The 26102-nt window shown below is 36.8% G+C and overlaps 1 long non-coding RNA gene across 2 annotated transcripts in view; it reads left to right on the top strand.

Annotated features, from left to right (window-relative positions):
- LOC109493426 overlaps positions 1-26102 on the top strand; it is a 530781-nt gene that overhangs the window by 458316 nt on the left and 46363 nt on the right. For both annotated transcript variants that reach the window (XR_006588306.1, XR_006588307.1), the window contains exon 3: positions 8519-8671. This is a non-coding gene — a long non-coding RNA (uncharacterized LOC109493426). The remainder of the gene's footprint in view (positions 1-8518; positions 8672-26102) is intronic.

The following is a 26102-nucleotide window of genomic DNA, read 5'->3' as shown; positions in this document are numbered from 1 at the left end:
AGAACAACAGAAGCACTTTAAGCAGGAGATCATGACCTGAGCTGAAGTCGGATCCTCAACCCCCCAGGGAGCCCTAAAATATTTTATTTTTAAGTAATCACTACACCTAAGGTGGGGCTCGAACTTGAGACCTCATGATCAAGAGTCACATGCTCTACTGACTGAGCCAGCCAGGTGCCCTGCTGATCCTTAATATATACTATACAATAAGCATTTGTCACTTGGATGCGTTATAAATATTTTCTTGCCATGTGTTGTCCTTTAACTTTGCTTATTATACCTTTTCTATAGAGAAGTTTAAATTTTACTGTATTATAACTTAGCATGTTTACACTATTCTGAGACTGTTACACAAAATTAATGCTATCTGGGATAAATCTTTTTTTTCCCCCGGGAATTTATAATATATCTGTATATCTTTGGTTTTTCATTTGTTTTTTCTCTTTTGGAGGAAATGCTGATTTTGTGTGGGAAGTTTTGTGTTCTTTCTCCTTTTCCCCATTCTCCCTTTTCTTACCTGTTTTTGTCTCATGATTTTGGCTTTGCCCCCTGCTGACTGAACCTCAGTCCTTACAGTTGTGGGTCAGGTGTCTTTCCTGCTGAACTACCCAGGATTTTGCACTTCCTGTCATCCAGCCAGCTATAGTGTGTTGCCGTTTCTGATCATATAGCTTTGACCTTTTCTTCATTCTTCCCTAGATTCTTAAGTTTCTGCTTTTTCAAGCCATCTCAGAGTAGACTCAGAGTAGACCACTGAGCTGCAGGTGGCTTTAAGCAGATGATCCATTACTGAATATCATTGCCATTATCTGTTCACAGTCTTGGAACCAGCAGGCCTGACACCATAGCTGTGCTCACTGTTCTCTGCATCTGTTCCATTTCTGGTCCATGAAAGTATATCATCTGGTTTTTGAGCCTGCTTAAAGTGCTTCTGTTGTTGCCATTGCTGTTTACTCTTTTACATGATCATGCTGTGTATTTGAACCATGAGCTTCACCTCAAGTTGCAAACTTACACCCTCTAGTAGAATTTGCATACACATTTTGAGAAATAGGAAGTGGATTGAGCATTTGGTAAATGCCACACATTAATATGTACGTATACTATACCTGTGATGAGGAAGCGAGATCCCAGGCTTATGAACAAGCATAACTCCATCCCTTCCTGAGGCAAGACTGTAATTTCTTAATAACAACCCAAGGTTTCAAGTTAATGGAGCTGCCACAGAGGCAGTGAGTATAACTGAGACCCCCTAAGTGTTTATGTGCTCTTGTCTTACCTATTTATTTTCATTTGTGAGTCTAGGTTGAGAGTGATAATTGTTTAATTGTGCATATTGGCTTTTTCATTTTTTAAATTTAACATTTCACAATGTTTTTAATCTAAAAGAATGCTTCATGCTGTGATAATCAACATGATAAAATGTAAAAATAAATAAATAGCCCACATTTAAGAGATTCCTCTTATCTACCAACAAGCCCTATCTGCGGAATGTAAACTTAATTGCAATATATTTCCTTAATGGTCTCCTTTAATTGGTTACCCTGCTATGGTATCTTTGGAAAGTTGAAGTTCTGTAACAAAGCATTAGTGGTTAGTTCTCACGGAGAAGCTTATAATGATCGTAGCACATCAAAATAACATTTCTTCAACATTTAGACATTTAACAATATTTGTTCTTCCAGTCCATGAGCATGGAATGTCTTCCCAATTCTTTGTGTCATCTCCAATTTCTTTCATCTGTGTTTTATAGTTTGTAGAGGTCTTTTACCACTTTGGTTAGGTTTACTCATAAGTATCTTATTATTTTGGTGCCAGTTCTTCAATATCTAACCATTAAGTGAAAATGAATATACTTTGATTTTCCTCAGGTTGAATTTGTTTTTACAATGATATTAAAATTTATAGCAAAAAGAACATGGCTGAAGCAGACTGAAGCTATTTAAAAATGTCATAAAAAACAGAAGACTTTGCCTAGAATTTTACCCTCTTTCAATTTTCTTTGATCAGGTGGGGCTTTGGAACTGCAAACTCTTTGGGGCACCTGGGTGACTGAGCTGGCTGAGAGTCTGAATCTTGGCCCAGGTCATGATCTCGCGGTTTGTGAGTTTGAGGCCCACATCAGACTCTGCACTGTCAACCTGTTTGGGAATCTCTCCCTCCTTCTCTCTCTGCCCCTCTCCAGCTTGTGCTTTCTCTCTCAAAATAAATAAATGAACATCTTTTTAAAGAAAAAACTGCAAACTCTTTGAAGACAGAATGTATCAGTTATCTATAATGCACATTCAACCTAGTGCTCAACTCACAGGGGTCAGGAAACGCTTGCCCAAATAAATGACGAAATTAGCATAGCATCCTCTTCTGCTTGGCTCAGAGACAGACCTATATGGCATCACTTTCTTTGTTTCTTCAACATTTTTTAAAGTTTATTTATTAATTTTGTGAGAGAGAGAAAAGCAGCGGAGGGGCAGAGAGAGAGGGAAAACAGAGAATCCCAAGTAGGTTCTACTCTGCCAGCCCAGAGCAACATGCAGGCCTTGAACCCAGGAGCCTTGAGATGGAGATCTGAGCCAAAACCAAGAGTTAGAAGCTCAACCAACTGAGCCACTCAGGTGCCCCTGTTCCTTCAACTTCTTAAACATTATAATATTCCAAAAATAAAATGATCTGATGGACCTCTAGAAATTAAGCATTAAAAAATAATAATTTGAATATTTTTTTTAATTTTTTTCAACGTTTTTTATTTATTTTTGGGACAGAGACAGACAGAGCATGAACGGGGGAGGGGCAGAGAGAGAGGGAGACACAGAATCGGAAACAGGCTCCAGGCTCTGAGCCATCAGCCCAGAGCCTGACGCGGGGCTCGAACCCACGAACCGCGAGATCGTGACCTGGCTGAAGTCGGACGCTTAACCGACTGCGCCACCCAGGCGCCCAATAATTTGAATATTTAAATCACATGTGATTTCAGTCAAGTTAATTTTTATAGAAATCACCTTTGTACTCCCTTCTCAATACATTCTCCACCATTGCCTAGAGAACTTCCTATGCTAACGTATTCATAAGCCATAAATTGTTTGCTTTAAGCACTATTCTGCAACTTTCTTTTTTCACCCAACATTAAAATTTTCAAAGTAAATCTGTATTTACAGTACATGTTCATTCATTTATCAACACGTGAAAAAATATTTTTATTTATTTTTTTAGTAATCTCTACCTACACCCAATGTGGGGCTCAAACTCAAGCCCAAGATCAGGAGTCAGATGTTCTTCTGACTGAGCCAGCCAGGTGCTACTTAATATGTGAAAATTTTAAATTCTTCTCTCAATGACATTTTCAAGCTTTTGGTATTGCAAAGACATTTACTTTTCTCGTGTCGTGGAAACTGGAAGCACTATGCCAACAGTGTGTGATAACTCTTGACTTTCATATCCTTTATAGCCCTTTGCACAGTTGTGCTTCTAAAGGTCAGTGACTAAATTTGTGCACAAAGTCAAGTCCATCCCAATTTATGATTGATAAAGCCTGTTTTTGTATCTTTTTCTTTTCTTTTTAAATTTCTAAACATGTCTGCCTTTGTTTTGTATCAAGTGTCATCTTAGATTTCATAATCATTGAGATAACTGAGCATGCATTTGGATGGTGTGGTGGTAGTTCTATTTAACTATTTTTGTCATCATTAAGTGTTTTTTCCTAGATCAATGAATTCTAGTTCTTTTTCTCCTAACCACATCTTTCTGTCTTCTTTTAGGAGTCATCTCCAAATACCAAATAAGGAATATGTTTTCTTTTTGAGTCATCTTGATGGGTGATTAAGCTGTTTATCAACATTTAGCAATATTGCTTTTTTGTTGACTTTTTTTGTTTGTTTGTTTTTGATAGCCAACTGGTGACTGGAACACATGGTCCCTCACTAATTTGATGAAATCTAAAGTCTTTTTTTTGAGATCTTGATGAAATATGCTAAATTTGACAGAATCTGACATCTTTTGAGAACATGGTAACATATGCTAAATATGTTCTGTTTTTATACACAGGTGGAGATGACATCTTAAACAATCAGCTCCTTGCTCTCAACTCCATGAAATAATTTAGTTGAAGCTATGGTGTAAATCCCACTGAAAGCAACATCCAATACAAGGAGTTGCACTGTAGCAAGAAGAGTGTTTTTGAGATTGAATCCATGTACACCTTTCCCACAAAGGAGCTCCCCTCCTTTTCATCTACATCTTTATTCCTTCAAGTTATTTTCTTCCTTTTCTCCTGGTAAAGGAGAAAAAGAAGGAAAGTATTCTTCCACAAACCATGTGCCAAAATTAATTATTACTTCTCATTTTCTGCTGATGTGTAGGTGTCTTATATCCACAGTCTTAAAAATTAGGGGAAAAATCTCTTCCCCAGACTAATTAAACTATCACAGGTAGTCTTCCGTATTTCCGTTCACATTGTTATAATGATCAGAATATGGGTATGAAAGATTGAGGGGAGAGGTGGTTTCTCCCTTGTTAGTGAAATGCTCTCTGTTAGTTGCTGATGGCAGATTCATAATTATGTGACTGGGAGGATTAAAGGTTAGTGGCCATATGAACAGAAAGTAACTGCAATGATGAAATAAACTGATGTCTGCTAAACTTCATGATAACTGGTTCAGAACAGAAAAATCTAGTCAGTAGACATCTGCTTGTTGCCAGTTGCCAAAGTGGACAGATTCCATCTTTTGACCAAAATGCATCTAGTCAATATTATTTCAAAACAGCCTGTCAATTAAATAAAACAATACTGAAAAGACTACATCAAATCTTTTGCTAGACTGAATTTACTTGAGCTCAATAAAAATATCCTTTCATTTTCTCTTTCATCCCATAAATGTTTACTGAGAGCTAACCTGCTAAATTCACACTCAGTAATGAACAAGACAGATGAGCTTCTGCACACACATAGCTTTTGTTCTAGAAGCTGAAGAGATAATGTGGAATATCACCTGTTAGAGTTTTAAACTAAAGGTTGTACAATGGCTGACTTTTAAAAATTGAGTAATTCTTAGTTTTTTTTATTTTTTTTATTATTTTTTTTATTATTTAAAAAAAAATTTTTTTTTCAACGTTTATTTATTTTTGGGACAGAGAGAGACAGAGCATAAACGGGGTAGGGGCAGAGAGAGAGGGAGACACAGAATCGGAAACAGGCTCCAGGCTCTGAGCCATCAGCCCAGAGCCTGACGCAGGGCTCGAACTCACAGACCGCGAGATCATGACCTGGCTGAAGTCGGACGCTTAACCGACTGCGCCACCCAGGCGCCCCGAGTAATTCTTAGTTTAAGAAGGGTAATACAGAACTTATTTAAAGCATCTATAAATATATTGTCTTGTTAGTCTCAGCTTACTTTGGCTGCAACACGTTAACCCTGTAGACCCGACATGTGGAACCCAAACCAGCAGCATCAACAGCACATGGAGACCAGTTAGAAATACAGATTCTTGAGCCTCACCCCAAACCTACTATATCAGAAATTTGGATTCCAATGCAGGCTAAAGTTAGAGGAACAATTAGTGTATATCAAAGTCACCTGCAGATTTACCGTGTTACAGACCATTGAACCTCACACCCAGAGGTTCAGATTCAGTAGGACTACAGTGGAGTTTGATAATTTACATTTTTAACAAGTTTCTTGGTGATGCTGAGCTGGTGGTATGAGGACCACACCTGAAGAACAACGAGCTTATTGGATGTGCATCCTGGATGAACATTACATGAAAATTATCTGGGGCGCCTGGGTGGCTCAGTCGGTTGAGCATCCAGCTTTGGCTCAGGTCATGATCTTTCAGTCTGTGAGTTTGAGCCCCGCGTCGGGCTCTGTGCTGAGAGCTTGGAGCCTGGAGCCTGCTTCGGATTCTGTGTCTCCCTCTCTCTCTGCCCCTCCCCCACTCATGCTCTGTCTCTCTCTGTCTCAAAAATAAATAAAAACGTTTAAAAATTTTTTAAAAAATTATCCGCAAGCATCTAAAACCACCAGTGTTTGGACTCTACCCCAGAACAATTAAAGCAGAATCTCTGCATGTGTGCCCAGACTTTGCATTTAAAAAATGCATTCCATGTAATTCTGATGTATATCCAAGGTTAAGGAAGCATGCTTTAAGAAAATCATTCCATCTCCCTGTGCTACCCTTTAACACACAAGTAGAATGCTATCCTTCCTAAAAACCACTGGGAATTTGAAGCAGAACTTATTTTAAGTTGTTTCTACATAATGCTCCCCCGAAAGCAATAGTAAAATGAAAAAAAAAATCAATGAAACATATTATCTAGCATTATCTAGGTCAAAATAATATATTAAAACCCTAGGTATTCTGCAGAATTCAACTTAATAAGCAACTCTCAACTATATTGAAACTTTTTCCAACTGGGACATATGTGTAAATACAACTCTTAACAGTTTTCATTTTTTAGGAAGACATGAATATGGGTCGTGTCATAAACCTTAATCACAGTCTTAGATCTTGGGTTGTGGTGCAGTAGAAATACAAAAAATATTTACTTTACTGATGTACTGGAATAAATGATAAATCCCTTACCTGGCACTGAGGCCATTACTTCTACTAGTCAAGATGAAGTTTGTAACCTGTTCTTGGAGTGAGGAGCAAATGGCAATTTATCTAGGGGAGGTAATTCTCATGGTGTCCGGGAGAATGTGGCCTCTCTTATCAGGATCTTCTGTTCTGAGGGGAGCTACTGGGCCTTGGGAGTCTCTTTGTTTACTATCTTAGTCCTTTTCCATTACAATAAGCATCAGGCCTGTAAGTTATTCTGTTCCCCAGACTAGTCTCCTGTGGCTTTAAAGCCCTCCAAATGCCACAAGTTCTCAATACCCCCACCTCCCAACTCCCCTGCAGAATTTTTAAGTGACAAGAAGCTGGAAAAATACAGATGGCATAATTATATATTTTGCAGTTGATTAATCACCACAAAACATTAATCACATTTTGTATAACAATACATAATCAAATTCTTTATAGTAGAAATTAAGTTTCTTTCGGATAGAGAATGGATTCCTTTAGGATATTGACAGGGTTTTTCAGCATCTGTTTGGCTCCCATTCCACATCTGCATTTGATTTTTGTCTGCTTTAGGGCTTAGTAAAGTGTGGCTTAAAGGTTGTTTTATGACTATAAATGTACGTGCTAATAGAAGAATTTGTTGAAAAGAAAATATTTGCACAAGTTAGATACCATAAATATATTTTTTCCAGGCTATAACATGTTTCTTTAGTGAAAACCATTGGATTTTGTTTTCCTAAAGAGTAATCCCACCGAAATCAAATATAAATTATACACTTTTTTTTTCTTAATAGCTACTGAGATAAATTCTTAATCTTGTAATTAGCTTTATATTATTATAAGATAAAATCCATGTGTAACTTTTAGAAATTATGTTTTTATAGTATAAGTGCCTAATTTCTTGATTATTGTAAAATAATTGTACAGATTGTATGTTATCAATTTGTGTGTGCATTAGGTGTTCATAATCATTTGCCAAATAACTATAAATGTATACACATCACATATATTATACACAAGCATATACAAACTTAAAGTTGTCACATTCCTTTACCATTTGGAAATTACAAACTAAAATTATCACACCTTTTAGTAATTTCTGTCACTCAAAAATGGTTGTGTATATCCATCTGTATTTATATCTTTATTATGTACCCAGAAAAAATTACAGAACAAAGATATACATCCTCTCCTTTCATGTGTTTAATCAGAAGAACATAAGCAAATGAAGCAAGGAAATTTTCCAAAGCAACATATAATCAATAATATAATAATTTCATATGTACCTTATCAAGTGTGTGTGTGTGTGTGTGTGTGTGTGTGTGTGTGTTTGTATGTGTGTGTGTGTGTGTGAGAGAGATGCTACTTTTATTACACTGTGATTACATGGCCGGCCTGTAGAACTCAAATAGAAATTCACATGATCAAGTTATTCTAGCGTAATATTGAAACTCATACACATCTGTTACAGCATAGGTACACATGTGTGAATATTAATTTATCTCTATAAGTACTACTAAAGAAAAAGTATAAGGGAAACATAAATTTAGTTTGGATTATTTGGATTAGAGAAAGGAATCATGCCATGTAATCTGATAACCAGAAACTCAACTAAAGTATGCTAATAACAATTGGGAAGAATGGTCCCATGGAAAGAAGAGGATAGAAGAGAAAAGAAGATGAAATTCGTAGAGAAAGAGCGAGAAGATAAACCTTACCCAAGCAGAGGAGCCATGTTGAAGAATGGTTTAAAAAAGCATGATTATACATTTTTCTAATACATGACATTTGTATCAATTTTGTTTAAAATTACCTTAACCACTGAAACTTGGTTACCAAATGCTGCCCCTGGAATGGTTAATACTACATGTCAATTTTCATCCCCCCGATTTGGGTTTCCTGGCAGTGTGTTATCTATGAAAGGCTGTTGGAGAAACTGGCATGTCCCCTTCTTTACCTGCAGGTACATATGGCCTCCCAGACCCCAGGAGCCTGCAGCCTGCATTTCCAAGAGGCCACTGCAGAGACTTCCACAGCACCTCTGTTTGTCTAATGACATGGGCACCAGATTCCACACTTATTTCACATTCAGCAGTACAGCTCTGCACACAGAAAGGTAAGCAGTGCAGGCTTGATAAGCTTGCCTTTTGAACAAATAATTTGTCAGTCTGTGTTGGGAACTGGGATGTTACTAGTTCTGTGAAGCACTTTTAGTGCTGTGAAAAGTGGTATACAAATAAAATGATTGATGTCCTGTCAATAGGAACTTCAGGAAGAGGATCAAACAGAGCAGTTTCTTTTGAAGTACGGATGGATGTGGGGGGAAAGGTGTTAGATTTTACTTTTCTATCTATCATAAACCCCAAAGCATCATTCCAGCAAGAAAAGAACCTGGTATCTGAACAAGGCAGAACACAATTTCTTAGCAGTAGACACATCCCAGTGAAAAATACAAAAGCTGGATTTGTAAAAATCCATTCACAAGGATTTTATTGTAAATTTTTCCCATCACTGGAATGATGTTGGCTGGAGAGCTTATATATCTTCAGGCTTTTTTCTTTTTGCCTCCATTTTTCATAGGCTTTTAAACTTTCCTTTAAAATGGCCAGATTACCATTTCTAAGAACATTTAGATGTGAAAATACCAATAAGATAATTTAGGAAATTGCTGGATATAAAATAAATATATGCAATAAATTGCATTTCTGTAGAATAGGTATATTAAAAATATAAAATAGAAAAAAAACCTATATGACCAAAACTGAAATAATTATGATTCTTTTAAAAATACAGAATTTGTAAGACCCTTCCCTTATGAAAATATATATAGAGAGATCTTTATTAGAAGATATTAGAAAATATTTAAATAAATGGAGTCATATACAATGCTTATAGATAAGAGGATGCAATTGTTGAAAAATGTAATTTCAACCAAATATATTATAGCTTAAACATAATTATGATAAAAATTCTCACTGGGCTTTTTTTTTTTTTTAATAACAAGTTGATTCTAAAACAGATATGCAAGAGCAAAGTATAAGAATAAACAACATACAGTACATTTCAGACATCAAGAATGGTCAAGACATTACCAAATATCAAGAATTATTGTAAAGTTATAGTAATTAGTCTAGAGGGTCAATGGAAGTGAGATACTGAAGAGAGAAAAAACACTGTAAAGTTAGAAACAGACCCAGGCCTAGGGGGAAGTTGGTAATGACCAGGTACACTGTTGAGTAGTAGGGGAAAACACATCTTCAATAATGTTTTCCACAACAATCACTTGTTCATAAAAAAAATGTATTTGAATCTCTACCTCACACTATTCATAGGAATCACTGAGCTAGGTTAAAAATGTAAATGTAAATGTCTAAGTTATAAAGACAAAATTACAAAATAATATAAAAAGATATTGTAAAGACCTTGGCATAAAAAATAATTTCTGAAACAAGACTTAATAAATGCAACCCATGAAAGATAAATAAATATAAATATCTGAAAATTAACATTTCAATCCTCCAAAAGGTGATTAAGCAAATAAAGACATACTGCAAACTAGAGGAAGATATTGTATACACATATAACTAGTGAAGATTAGATATATAATATGTAAAGAGCTCCTTTTAATAAGAAGATGATTTTAGGAGTTTTTCTTTGCTTGTTTGTTTAGAGAAGAAGGTTTTTGCAACACACACACACACACACACACACACACACACACACACACTATGGCCAAATAATTGGCATTTCTCAGAAGAGGAAGGAGAGATATTGCATAATCATATGAAGAGACCCTCAATTTGTCAATAATCAGCACACTGAAATGTAAAATCTCTGTTGAGGTGTATTATATGCCCAACACACTGGTAGAAAATCAGAATTCAGTAATCACAGGGTCTATCCATCAGGAAGAGCTAACAATTATAAATGTCTATGCGCCAAATACAGGAGCCCCCAAATATATAAAACAATTACTCACAAACATAAGCAACCTTATGGATAAGAATGTGGTAATTGCAGGGGACTTTAACACTCCACTTACAGAAATGGATAGATCATCTAGACACGGTCAATAAAGAAACAAGGGCCCTGAATGACACATTGGATTGGATGGACTTGACAGATATATTTAGAACTCTGCATCCCAAAACAACAGAATATACTTTCTTCTTGAGTGCACATGGAACATTCTCCAAGATAGAGCACATACTGGGTCACAAAACAGCCCTTCATAAGTATAAAGAATTGAAATCATACCATGCATACTTTCAGACCAAAATGCTATGAAGCTTGAAATCAACCACAGGAAAAAGTCTGGAAAACCTCCAAAAACATGGAGGTTAAAGAACACGCTACTAAAGAATGAATGGGTCAACCAGGCATTTAGAGAAGAAATTAAAAAATATATGGAAACAAATGAAAATGAAAATACAACAATCCAAACGCTTTGGGATGCAGCGAAGGCAGTCCCGAGAGGAAAATACATTGCAATCCAGGCCTATCTCAAGAAACAAGAAAAATTCCAAATACAAAATCTAACAGCACACCTAAAGGAAACAGAAGCACAACAGCAAAGACAGCCTAAACCCAGCAAAAGAAGAGAAATAACAAAGATCAGAGCAGAAATAAACAATATAGAATCTAAAAATCTGTAGAGCAGATCAACGAAACCAAGAGTTGGTTTTTTGAAAAAATAAACAAAATGGATAAACCTCTAGCCAGGCTTCTCAAAAAGAAAAGGGAGATGACCCAAATAGATAAAATCATAAATGAAAATGGAATTATTACAACGAATCCCTCAGAGATACAAGCAATTATCAGGGAATACTATGAAAAATTATATGCCAACAAACTGGGCAACCTGGAAGAAAGGGACAAATTCCTAAACACCCACACGCTTCCAAAACTCAATCAGGAGGAAATAGAAAGCTTGAACAGACCCATAACCAGCGAAGAAATTGAATCGGTTATCAAAAATCTCCCAACAAATAAGAGTCCAGGACCAGATGGCTTCCCAGGGGGGTTCTACCAGACGTTTAAAGCAGTGATAATACCTATCCTTCTCAAGCTATTCCAAAAAGTAGAAAGGGAAGGACAACTTCCAGACTCATTCTATGAAGCCAGTATTACTTTGATTCCTAAACCAGACAGAGACCCAGTAAAAAAAGAGAACTACAGGCCAATATCCCTGATAAATATGGATGCAAAAATTCTCAATAAGATACTAGCAAATCGAATTCAACAGCATATAAAAAGAATTATTCACCATGATGAAGTGGGATTCATTCCTGGGATACAGGGCTGGTTCAACATTCGCAAATCAATCAATGTGATACATCACATTAATAAAAGAAAAGATAAGAACCATATGATCCTGTCAATCGATGCAGAAAAGGGCTTTGACAAAATTCAGCAACCTTTTATTAAGATAAAAACCCTCAAGAAAGTCGGGATAGAAGGAACATACATAAAGATCATAAAAGCCATTTATGAAAAGCCCACAGCTAACATCATCCTCAATGGGGAAAAACTGAGAGCTTTTTGCCTGAGATCAGGAACACGACAGGGATGTCCACTCTCACCACTGTTGTTTAACATAGTGTTGGAAGTTCTAGCATCAGCAATCAGACAACAAAAGGAAATCAAAGGCATCAAAATTGGCAAAGATGAAGTTAAGCCTTCACTTTTTGCATATGACATGATATTATACATGGAAAATCCGATAGACTCCACCAGAAGTCTGCTAGAACTGATACATGAATTCAGCAAAGTCGCAGGATACAAAATCAACTTACAGAAATCAGTTGCATTCTTATACACTAACAATGAAGCAACAGAAAGACAAATAAAGAAACTGATCCCATTCACAATTGCACCAAGAAGCATAAAATACCTAGGAATAAATCTAACCAAAGATGTAAAGGATCTGTATGCTGAAAACTATAGAAAGCTTATGAAGGAAATTGAAGAAATAAAGAAATGGAAAAACATTCCATGCTCATGGATTGGAAGAATAAATATTGTCAAAACGTCAATACTACCCAAAGCTATCTACACATTCAATGCAATCCCAATCAAAATTGCACCAGCATTCTTCTCGAAACTAGAACAAGCAATCCTAAAATTCACATGGAACCACAAAAGGCCCCAAATAGCCAAAGTAACTTTGAAGAAGAAGACCAAAGCAGGAGGCATCACAATCCCAGACTTTAGCCTCTACTACAAAGCTGTCATCATCAAGGCAGCATGGTATTGGCACAAAAACAGATACATAGACCAATAGAATAGAATAGAAACCCCAGAACTAGACCCACAAACGTATGGCCAACTAATCTTTGACAAAGCAGGAAAGAATATCCAATGGAAAAAAAGGCAGTCTCTTTAACAAATGGTGCTGGGAGAACTGGACAGCAACATGCAGAAGATTGAAACTAGACCACTTTCTCACACCATTCACAAAAATAAACTCAAAATGGATAAAGGACCTGAATGTGAGACAGGAAACCATCAAAACCCTAGAGGAGAAAGCAGGAAAAGACCTCTCTGACCTCAGCCGTAGCAATTTCTTACTTGACACATCCCCAAAGGCAAGGGAATTAAAAGCAAAAATGAACTTCTGGGACCTTATGAAGATAAAAAGCTTCTGTACAGCAAAGGAAACAACCAACAAAACTAAAAGGCAACCAACGGAATAGGAAAAGATATTTGCAAATGACATATTGGACAAAGGGCTAGTATCCAAAATCTATAAAGAGCTCACCAAACTCCACACCCGAAAAACAAATAGCCCAGTGAAGAAATGGGCAGAAAACATGAATAGACACTTCTCTAAAGAAGACCTCTGGATGGCCAACAGGCACATGAAAAGATGCTCAACGTCGCTCCTTATCAGGGAAATACAAATCAAAACCACACTCAGATATCACCTCATGCCAGTCAGAGTGGCCAAAATGAACAAATCAGGAGACTATAGATGCTGGAGAGGATGTGGAGAAACGGGAACCCTCCTGCACTGTTGGTGGGAATGCAAATTGGTGCAGCCACTCTGGAAAACAGTGTGGAGGTTCCTCAAAAAATTAAAAATAGACCTACTCTATGACCCAGCAATAGCACTGCTAGGAATTTACCCAAGGGATACAGGAGTGATGATGCATAGGGGCACTTGTACCCCAATGTTTATAGCAGCACTCTCAACAATAGCCAAATTATGGAAAGAACCTAAATGTCCATCAACTAATGAATGGATAAAGAATTGTGGTTTATATACACAATGGAGTACTACGTTACAATGAGAAAGAATGAAATATAGCCCTTTGTAGCAACATGGATGGAACTGGAGAGTGTGATGCTAAGTGAAATAAGCAAACGGAGAAAGACAGATACCATATGGTTTCACTCTTAGGTGGATCCTGAGAAACATAGCAGAAACCCATGGGGGAGGGGAAGGAAAAAAAAAAAGAGGTTAGAGTGGGAGAGAGCCAAAGCATAAGAGACTCTTAAAAACTGAGAACAAACTGAGGGCTGATGGGGGTGGGAGGGAGGGGAGGGTGGGTGGTGGGTATTGAGGAGGGCACCTTTGGGGATGAGCACTGGGTGTTGTATGGGAACCAATTTGACAATAAACTTCATATATTGAAAAAATAAAATAAAATAAAATAAAATAAAATAAAATAAAATAAAATAAAATAAAATAAAATATAAAATAAAATAAAATAAACTTTTGCTGGATGAATGGAACCTGGAAAAAAAATCAGAACTCAGGCAACTGACTTTTACATATTGCTGGTGGGAGTGAATATTGATACAATAACTTTGGCAAATATTTGGTATTTTCTATTATAAGATGATCCTCACACTTTGAGACCTAGCCATGCCATTCTTAGTTATGTATCCTAGAAAAGTTCTTATGCATGTGCACTTAGGGACATCCACAAAAATATATATAGCAGCAATGTGTGTACTAACCACAAAAAATGTCTGGCCTTTCCTCAAAGAAAATGATAAGTACATTGTCCTACATGAATACAATGTAGTTCTCCAAAACAGTGAAAATAAAAGAATTAAAGGTATGGTGCTGTTTTATCATAGATAGAACATCTGTATCCGTATCAACAACTACCAAACTAGCATACAAATTTATCTATCCATTTATTTCACATGAATATATTTTGGTGCACATGTTTCTCTTTCTGTGTAGGTAACCATGCTGTTTAGCTATGAACTTCAAATTGAGACTCTCCCTTGTCTACCACTATAATGTTGCAAAATTAGAGCAGGACAAGTCCTTGGCTGTCAGCTCTCTGAACCTCAGCACAATGCAAGTATCTCTTCCACAATATCCCTGACTTCTTCTGGTCACCTTCATTCCAGTTTGTCCTGTGCATTCAAAACCTCACAGGATATATTTTTCTAATTGTGAGACAGCTCTGTTGCTAATGAGCAGGAAATGCAGCTTGATAATATCCATTCGTTGTATCTTTATATGTCCAATGTGACTTCGTTTTCTTAGTGCTAAATCTACTTCTTCTTTAAATATTTTATGTATATGAGATGGGCTGCTTGGTCCTCCATAATCTAAATCATCTTTCTCCTATTTTGGAATCTCTCTAGCTGTCCTTCTTAAAGAAGATGCTCAAATCTAGGTCCAAAATTTCAGAAGACAGCCGAGCAGCTCAAAAACCAATGGCAATATTCGGCAGGGCCTTTGATGTGGATGATATAGGTCGTTCTCTCCCATCAGTCATTATACATTCATCTACTCATTCATACTGTTTTATCACAGACAGTTACCGGGAGCTAGACTCTGAACCAGAAATTTGTTTACAGAAAGTTTATTACATAGCATCTTTAGGAACAACAATTTTAAGGGAGTGAGGGAAGAAGAATTGAGTTCAAGGAGAAGTTAAACTCTGATGTGGTTTTAACAGAGCCTTCAGCCAACCTCATGGAGAGTTCTGGGGCTGAGATGAGTCTTCAGAGGTGTCTTGACTCAAGGTGCACAGACAGGCCTCTGTCCTCTGACACTGAATAGTCATTGGATATGTGCTGACCCCAGGAGCAGTGCTAACTTTGAGTGTTAGATTCCCTTCATTGCAGGGTAACTTCAGAGAAGAAAATGCTTCTGGGAGCCAGGAAAATGAGACGTGGGTCTGGCATACCACTGCACTCATTTGCTATAATGTTTTTCTTTTTTTACGTATAACAATACATATAAAATAAAAAAGACAAAAAATAAACATTTTTAGAAAATTATGAAGTCAAAAGCAGTGTAAAGATAACTTTCTGTAAATGTATGCAAGTTATTCCATGATATGTATAAAGCATCCTGTCTTAAAGAATTTCCTTTGTAAACACAACTCTCAAAGTCAAATCTCGTTTCTCTTTGTTTTGCTTTGTTTCAAAGGAACACATTATTCTGGAATGAATTTATGTGAATGTGTCATGGGGATGGGAGAGACAGTGTGAAAAGGAATGATACTGGTCTCAAGAAAAAAGATATACTTACTTGATGTGACAAACTTAAAATCTTACTTTAATGGATTTGAAAATTTGTTGCCCATTTGAAAATAATAATTAAGTACCTGAATCTCAGAAATAAAATGATATGAGATTATGAAAAAAAGCAAGGAACATTCTAGATCTCTCTCTTACACATCTTTAAGCTAACTAACTCTTACATATCTTTAGGGCTCTGCAATTCAATATTTCCAGGAATTATTTCTTAATCCAAACCAAATATGAGACATCGCATATCACCTCTGCATATTCTTGCAGCATCAGGAAAACCATTATCCCACATTTTTGGAAATACCTGTTTATGTTTCTCTTTTTCCCTTTAACTGAAAATTCCTAAAAGATAGGGAATGTGTCTTTTTCTTTTTCTTTAAAAAATTTTTTTTAATGTTTGTTTATTTTTGAGAGAGAGACAGGCAAGAATGTGAGTGGAGAAGAGGCAGAGAGAGAGGGATACACTGAATCCAAAGCAGGCTCCAGGCTCTGAGCTGTCAGCACAGAGCCCAACGCGTGGCTCGAACCCACAGACCATGAGATCATGACCTGAGCCGAAGTTGGACACTTAATCGAATGAGCCACCTAGGTGCCCCAGAGGTGTGTCTTTTTCAAATAGGTAACTACCGCGTGTATCACTGTTTCTGACATAGCATAGGTATTCAGCAAATATTTATTTGGATGGATAGATGAATTCCCTGAATTCCAAATTTCTATGTCCAGATGCCTATTTGTTTTTCTACCTGGATGTCTTACAGGCATTTTAAGCTTAACATGCCCCAAACTTATTTCCAATTATCCTCCTTTACCCCAAACCTCTTTTTCCCATAGACTTTAGTCAGTCTCTATAACTGGCAATTCCATCCTCCTAAGGGATCATGTCAAAAATCTAAAAGTTATCCTAAGCCCTTTCTTTTTTCACATTGTACATTTATGCCATCAACAAAGTCCATTTGCTGCCACTTCAAAATATATCTAGAATCTGACTGCTTCTCCTAACCTATACTGCTAATATCCTGATCCAAATCAATGACACCTAGGAAGCAGTAAAAACTTGGTTTGTGATCCTAATTCATTCCAGAACGTGCTTGTAATGGAAAGCACTTTTATATCAAAGCAAATTTCAAGAACCATTGTCTTGGTTGTGATCATGTGACGTTTGGTGTCACATCCTACTTGTATTGCAAGACATCACTCGTTTATCAATTTAAAATGTATTAGAAATGTTTGCTTGTCTTGTGGAACACTCCCAGAACAAGTTACTCACAATTCAAGGTTTTACTTGTATTACATACTTCCTACCTTGATCTCCTTACTTCTACCTGATCCTGTCTCCCTACAGAGTACATTCAATATGATAACCTGAATGATTTTTGTACAATAAGAGTCAGATCACCCCACTCCTGTTTAAAATTTCCAATGTACTTCACATTTTAATCACCATGAAAACTTCATTTCCTCAGGGTTTTGCTCAAGTGTGATGTTCTACTTAAGGTCTTCCTATATTAGTATAAATAGCATGGCAATCCCTTTCCAAATGAAACCCATTCATCTGTGACCTATATTTTCTCCACAGCACTTATCACTATCTTAAATGTTATCGTGTCTCTTAGTTTTATGTTTGTCTCCATCTCTGGACTGCAGCGTTAATAAGAACAGAGATTTTTGCCTTTGTGTTTACTCCTGTTCCCCATGCCTTAAAAAAAAGCCTGACATATAATAAGTGCTCATTAAATGTTTATTAATGAATGAGTGAATATATAGATGAATGAATAAATGCATAAAAAATTAACTATTCAACAAGTATAAAATGCCAATTATAGGCCAATATCTCTGGAAATAATAGATAAAAGCAAGGAAATATCACTCTCCTATTGGAGCTTAAATTCTAGCTGGGGAAGACAGGTAATAAATAAGTACACAAGTGAATAAAACAAGTTATATAGGTAGTGGTAAGCATTATCTATATTATAAAGGGAAGAAGCACAGTGATCTAATAGAGATTAACTAGAGTAGGATGTTGGCTGATTTAGAGGGGGTCTTCAGGGAAGTCCTCTGTACAGTAGTGATGTTAAAGTCCAAATTGGAAGGATAGCAGGGAGAGCATCCCCACACAAGAGAGAGGCAAAGGGAAATACAAAGAGATCAAGGAAGGAGCAAACTAGAGGAGCAAGATGTCCAGAATGCGTGGATGTGATAAGGAAGGTGTCCTGAAAGGATTTGAGGAATACGGGAGGTGGAAGGGGTTTGCTGGGCAATAATATTTGCTTCTTCTTCACCGTTTAACTGCAGTGCTTTGTAACCAACTTCAGTTAAAGCAGAAAATCCATTATATAGCAATTTTGTTATTTGTTTAGTTTTTCATCTCCACACTTGACCACAAGCCCCTGGTAAACAGAGCCCATGTCTCCAACCACCAGGAAATATACCCGATATAAAGTCTTACTCAAAAATCTGTTGAGTCAATGTGATGGGTAAAATTTCCGAACTGGGTAAGAACAATATATACATGAGGCAAGTCACTTGAGGTAAGGAGCAGTTCTGTACAATTAAGTGATAGATTATCAAAATAGTCCAAAACGTTTTGTTCCATATTGTGTTTTATGACATAGGAACTGAAAACAATCCAATCTAGTTGCACTGTTGCTGCTATTCTTTTTTATTTTGTTTGATGGTTGGTCACTGGTGGTATATTTTGGCTTTAAGGGTGTTGGTAACTATGGAAGGAACAAAGAAATAATTCAGCAAAGAATCCATTAACCCAATGTATAATGTGCTAATGATTTTAATTGCTGTTTCCCCAAGTTTTAATAGGAATTTCAATTCGGATTAATAATAATTAAATCCACTTTTTCTAAATACTAACTAAAGTTGAAATGTTAACAAAAAAGTAGTGAAATAAACTTATACACAATAAAGAATATAAAACAGATCGGCATGTTAAATTAATTAAATATAGAGGCCATTAGACCCAGGTGACTCTAATGTCCTTGGGGCCTACATAGGCAAAACAAAATCTAAGCCTGTACGTGCCTGAAGTTTACAAAATCAAAACGCTGAGGACAACCAATCACAAATAACTAGGCTTTCAGATATAGCCAATCAAGAATTTCCTTACTTGCCTTCCACCTTTTCTCTCTAAAAGTATCCAAATGTCTTTCCCTGAGCTCCTGTCAGTGGAGGGCACCTAACCTCTTCCAGTTTGGTGCTGCCTGGTTGATTTTTGTTCAAATAAACTCTTAAAATTTGTAATATGTCTCAACTCATCTGTTAGCAGCTCACATTGAAAAATCGACAAAACATCTTCTCAATTAAGATTTTCACATTTTACTTGGATTGTCTTAGCTATTTCTTTTTGTTTTGAGAAGTTTTGAATAGTTTTTGAAATTTTTAAAGGTTAAACACTTTTAGATTTTGTTCTCTTATTCTTAAAATACCCTATTAGCCTAGCTGTTATATTTCTAATGATCAGAATAATACTAAATTTAATTTAGTATTTAAATTTAAGTATTGGATTAAAATAAAGTAAAATTAATGTTGATGCACAGCTAAATTAAGATTTTCCTTAAATATAAAAGAATTTGAACAACTGAATTTTAAATTATGTGAAAATAAATTCAAACTTAAAATTTTACCTGAATTTAATTATATTAAATTTAAAATTCATTTTGCTTTATATTAAATGTTAAATTTAATTACTTTTAATTTCAAAAGTATTTGAAAGAAATAACCAGGAAAACTCTCACAAGTTAGAAGGTACTAAGTTTTGGATGCCAGCAAAGACAGTTGGACTAATTTCATTTGGTATTAGTTCACATTAAGCTCCAACATAAGACATTTCAATCATTCAAAAGAGGAAGCAAATATATTCAGAAATAACTACTATATCCCCCTACATGATTACAACCACAAATTTGAAATATTTTAAATATAAATTCAATTTTTTAAAGTATTGGGCTCTTTAAACACGATAATCGTCATGCTAAATGGGATAGATTGGCAAAAAAAAAATGAATTAAAAGATTACTAGATACTATTGTAAGCTAAAAAAGCTGAAAGGAAGAAAACCAACGAAAATGACAACATTGTTATTACTGATGACAAAATATACTTTTTTGACTGTGTCTATTATTGAATATAACTAGTAAAATTTTTACAGATTCATTTTTAATCCGTTAAAAATTTGGCGAATGGATTAAATTTGGGAATTTAATCATTTTTGACGAATCAACTTTCAGCTAATTTTTTTTTAGTGAATTGACTCTGAGTCAAATAATAAAAGCTTAAACAAAGGTAATGAAATTGGAATCTCATGGAAAGGAACAGAGTTGTGAGACAGAAATGCCAAAAAGGAAAAGGAGTTAGCACCTATTAAAAGGTTTCCAAGGTCTCCCAGCTAGTTAGTGTTCAAGCCAGAGCTAGAATTCAGGCAGACGGCTTTCTCTTCGTCTGTCTTTTCGCCTCTGTAGTCCTTGTTACAGGAACCAGAAAGAGGTGTAACAACGACAGCCACCAATGTTCATTTTGTTAAAAATGACTATAAATGTCTCCAAATAATAACGGTGGGTATGTCTGGATGCAAGACGATAGATTATTATTTTTATTTTCCTCTTTGTGCTTTCTTGCATTCCATAATTATTTTTTATTTACGTGCATTATTTTCACGTTAAGAAAAATCAGTACAATTTATTAATTTAATATAGAAAAGTACTAGGAATAATACCCTGTAGCAACATATACTTACTTAACTGATTTGTTGAAATCTACATTATAGGAATTAAATTATTTGCCTGATGGTAATGTGCATTTTTGTCCATTTGTATACACTGTGATTCCAATGAAATTTTAAGTGGCAGATTGTTATCATTTCATTGTTTTTAAGTATTACCCAAATAAGATGTATTAGTGAGAATAGGCTAAATTTAAACTGATGCAATAAATAACCCCAAATCTTCAGGACTCCATATTTTTCTTTTGCACATATCTGGTGTGTGTGTGCACATGTGTGCATGTGTATGTGTGTGTTTTTCTCTCAGGGCAGGGATGGCTCTACTCCATAGTACCCACTTTTGCTCACTTTTCATAACCCAGGACAATCCACAAGGCTTAGGTCACAGCAAGGAAAATGAGAAGTATAGCCTTTTTGCTTTAGGAAAGAAAGAATGGTAGGCTTCTGGCAAACAGTAGTAATCAAAGAAAATATTTTTCTCCCCACCCCCCTGGGTTATACAGGAATTCCAAAGCTGGATGCCATCTTGGAAAATTGCTCTTCTATACTTTCAATCTTGTAACCCTGGTTTCCTCCTCAAATTAAAAAAAAAAAAAGACCTTCCTTTGATTCCTTTGACACCTATCAAACACGGAGGATTAGAGGAGGACAAATGAGAGATAATGTATGTAAAGCACTTTGACTAGCTCAGCAGGAAGGAGCCATCTACATTCAAGGCACTTTAAAAAAATATGCTAATGAAACAAAAGCCCTAGAAAGTTAGAGCAAAAGAGAAAAGGTACAATTGTCACACACCCCCTGCCGACCCCCATCAATTTCCCAAGGACCATAAAGAACAAACTTTTTAATGTTCAATGTTGCCATCTCATGGTAATCCATTTCCAGAGTTTGGTTTCCAGGGCTTCAGCACCTATGGTCCATCCCACTTAGATCCGTGGTACCACAGTGACAGACTCTACCACTGACACCCTTAGGACATTGGCAAGGATATTGTCTGCCTCAGTGACTTTAAAAGTCCTCATGATTAGCATCTCCTGTGCTAATCAGTGTCCACTCTGCTGTTGACTGGGTAGATTTGCATATGAAATGCGCCATACAAATAGGTGAAGTCTCTCCTTATGTTTACGGAAAATTAGCTATTGGAGAATAAAAAGTCTCTAATCTGAAGAGGTGAGATTTTGAATATGGAGTGGAGATACAAATCTGGCAGTCTGTGACCGTGTGAATAAATTACTTCATGGAGAATTTCCGTAAGAGAGGAGGAAAACAACAAAAAACCCTCAATAAGGTCAGGGCTGCATGTTTACCCAAAAGCTCATGTGACCTTAGGAAGAGCTCCTTCACTTGTATTATTGTCTCTCTTCTTATTTTCTTAAAAGAAATGACATTTGATTTTGTTTTAGAAAATATTATAGGGGCACCAGGGTGGCTCAGTCAATTAAGCATCTGACTCTTGATTTTGGCTCAGGTCATGATCTCATGGTTCCTGGGGTCGAGCCCTGCATCAGGCTCCATGCTGACAGGGAGGAGCCTGTTTGGGATTCTCTCTCCTCCTTTCTCTCTGCTCCTCCCCAGCTGGCTGTCTCAGTCTCTGTCTCTCAAAATAAATAAATAAACTTTTAAAAAATATTTTAAAAAGAAAATTCTATAGTTTTTTTAGGACTCATTTTTGTATATCTGTATGTGAAAGAATTCTACATTATGTCCTTAAGTGATCAAACACCTTACATTCATACAATCACAATAAAAAGACAACCAATATCCCCAAATCAAACAAATGTTTTGGTTGCTTTTGTAGGTGTCTGCCACATTTAGAGGGCAGATTTATTGGGGCGCCTGGGTGGCGCAGTCGGTTAAGCGTCCGACTTCAGCCAGGTCACTATCTCGCGGTCCGGGAGTTCGAGCCCCGAGTCAGGCTCTGGGCTGATGGCTCAGAGCCTGGAGCCTGTTTCCGATTCTGTGTCTCCCTCTCTCTCTGCCCCTCCCCCGTTCATGCTCTGTCTCTCTCTGTCCCAAAAATAAATAAACGTTGAAAAAAAAATTTTAGAGGGCAGATTTATGCTTCAGGATAAGCTTTCTATTTTGAATATGATGACAGAATGTCTTCCTAAATTATGTGGTGATGTTTAGGAATTTTATAATAACACCAAGAAACTGTCTTCCTGTTGTGATTCTCTGACACAACAAAGTTTCCCTAAGAAGTAGATTCTCTTGTTTTTCTTTTCTTTTTTTTTAAGTTTGTTTATTTATTTATTTATTTATTTACTTTGAGAGAGAGAGAGCACACACAAGTGGGAGGGAGCCACAGAGAGAGGCAGACAGAGAATCCCGGGCAGGCTTTGTGTTATCAGCACAGAGCCGGATGCAGGGCTTGAACTCAAGAACTGTGAGATCATGACCTGAGCCGAAACAAAGGGTTGGAGCTTAACTGACTGAGGCACCCAGGAGCCCCAACTAACAAGTAGATTCTCGGGACTGATTAAGTGCTCTCTACATGTCAGACTGAATGTCAACATGACTTAGGAAGAGGCATCGCCACCCATGCTACAAAACACAGCAAAACTTTCTGAACAAGGCTTATATAAAAATGAAAGAAAGCCGGTGCACCTGGGTGGCTCAGTCAGTAGAGCAAATAACTCTTGATTTCAGCTCACATCACGATCCCAGAGTCGTGGGATGGAGCTCCGTATCCAGCTCCACGCTGAGCATGGAATCTGCTTGAGATTCTCTCTCTCCCTCTGCCCCTCCTCTGGCTCACTGTGTGTACCTGTAGGCACGCACTCACTCTCTCTCTCTCAAAAATAGAAACAAATGAAGAAAGCAAAACAAGATGGATTTCTTCTCTCTCATAACTTCTTCCTCCTTCATAACTGTTTCCTTGGTCCTAGTCCAGGGAGTGGGAAATGTGTTACTAAAAGAGACCAGAGAAACCAGATTGGTCATTTGATATCCTGCCATATATTCTTCTTCTGACTTTTGTATTACATGATAATCACTCAGTGTGAATAGTGGCATCTCTCCCACATGTCAAGATCAATCAGATGACTGTCATGATTATGTAGAGTTGGTTGCTCTGTTTAATAGAAAAAGCAGTGTGGCATTCAGGAGAATCATGGATAATATTATCTAGGCCCCACAAACCCAGTGAAGAGCTCAAATTACCCCTGACTGTGATTGAAGCTAACAGGTAGCATTCAATTCTAAGAATTAATTAGTTGATTAAGATGAAAGCGTTCTCTCTCTCACTGCCTCATACACATCCCCCCAAACATACATACAACTGTCCCCCCTTACCTTTTGGAGTTACTTTCCAAGATCCCCAGTGAATTCCTGAAACCACAGATAGTACTAGGCCCTAGATATACTGGTGTTTTTTTTTTATCCTATACATAATTACCTATAATAAAATTTAATTTAGAAATTAGGCACTGAAAGAGACCAACAGCACAATAATAAATTAGACCAATTATAAAATACACTTTAATAAAAGTTAAGTGAGTATGATCTCTCTCTGTTCCCCGCTTTTTCTCCCTCAAAATATTTTATTGTCCTGACCCTTCTTTTCCTTGTGATGATGTGAGATGACAAAATGACTATGTGGTGGGATAAGTGAATCATATAGGCATTGTGACATAGTGCTACGAGTCTAATATTGACTTTCTCCTGTTATGTCAGGAGGATCATCTGTGTCTGGAACACGGTTGACCTTGGGTAAAATACAGATAGGGCAGGACTACTGCCTCTCTTTTTACTTACTCCCATTGATTGTTTTTCTTTTCTTCAGTCACTATTAACTTTTCTTTTTCACTTGCTCTTTAAAGAGGGAGACTTTAAATAGTTTAGCAGTTAGCTGACCATTTGATTGTTAGTGGAAAATAATGCCTCTAGTCTTAAAATAAATAGATAAATAAATAAATGAACAAACAAAACAAATAAAAATAAAGCTTCTAGTCTTTTCCAAGTCCTCAGATGTATAGAAAAGTGGATCCCAGGGCATCAGAGTGCTGGCCTGGCTTGTGACAGACTAGTTCTGCTCATATTCTCTTTCCTTTTACCCCAGGAAAGGACAGGGTTGCACTATTGGGTGGAGAGATGGGGCTACACGATGATAAAAAATAAAATATTGGGGTGCCTGGGTGGCTCAGTCAGTTGAGCATCCGACTTCAGCTCAGGTCATGATCTCACAGTCCGTGAGTTTGAGCCCCGCGTCAGGCTCTGTGCTGACAGCTCGGAGCCTGGAGCCTGCTGCGGATTCTGTGTCTCCCCCTCTCTCTGCCCCTCCCCTGCTCATGCTCTGTCTCTCTGTCTCAAAAATAAATAAAAACATTAAAAAAAATTTTTTTTAATTTTTTTTTCAACGTTTATTTATTTTTGGGACAGAGAGAGACAGAGCATGAACGGGCGAGGGGCAGAGAGAGAGGGAGACACAGAATCGGAAACAGGCTCCAGGCTCTGAGCCATCAGCCCAGAGCCCGACGCGGGGCTCGAACTCCCGGACCGCGAGATCGTGACCTGGCTGAAGTCGGACGCTTAACCGACTGCGCCACCCAGGCGCCCCTAATAAAATATTAAAATTCAACCCCTATACAACATACTGGAGAAAGCTAAATTGCAAACCTTGAAATCAGCTGATCCCCATCTTTCTTTCTTGAAGATAAAATACTTAGTTTTGCTTTCAGCCCCATTTTTTTCTAACACTTTCTCTAAAATAAAACATTCTTCTTATTCTCTCTAAATCTCACATATTTTAGTGTTTGTTTTCATTGAATAGATTAAATGTAATTTTGCTTTAAAAATTCTACTTTCCCACTTGAAAAATATTGAAGACCTCCCTTGAATGTGGCTAATCAAAGGGTGGGGCCCGCTATTGTAGAGCAGGTAACCACCCTGGAAATTTAATCAGTAAAATACTTCGTTTTCATGTAGGTATCAAACAAGAATGATCTCTATCCAAGGTTTCTGTTATTTATTTTTAGTTACTTTGTTTTCATAATATATTTTCAAAATTACAACTAGTTTAGGCTCTAGGAAACTCTGGCTCACTCACTTGACACACTGTTCCTTCCACTGGCAGCTTGCTGTTCCGTGTTTTCATATTTAAGCAGCAATGTTTTCTCAGAATGATGTGCCCTGCAGTCTTTACCACAGGACAGAAGTGCACAGACTGTATAGTCATGGAAGCACCGCCTTCCTTGGACACAAGTGTGCAAAATGAAATTGAGTAAAAACTAACAGTGTCTCGAAATAGGACAGATCCTTCCCCCTTGATCTGTCAGTAAAATAGTAAATGGGCACATTTGTTACCCACATC

This window comes from Felis catus, chromosome D3, assembly GCF_018350175.1.
Source record: "Felis catus isolate Fca126 chromosome D3, F.catus_Fca126_mat1.0, whole genome shotgun sequence".
Classification (NCBI taxonomy): domain Eukaryota; kingdom Metazoa; phylum Chordata; class Mammalia; order Carnivora; family Felidae; genus Felis; species Felis catus.
The sequence above is the reverse complement of the archived record's forward strand: the minus strand, read 5'-3'. Positions and strand labels throughout refer to the sequence as shown.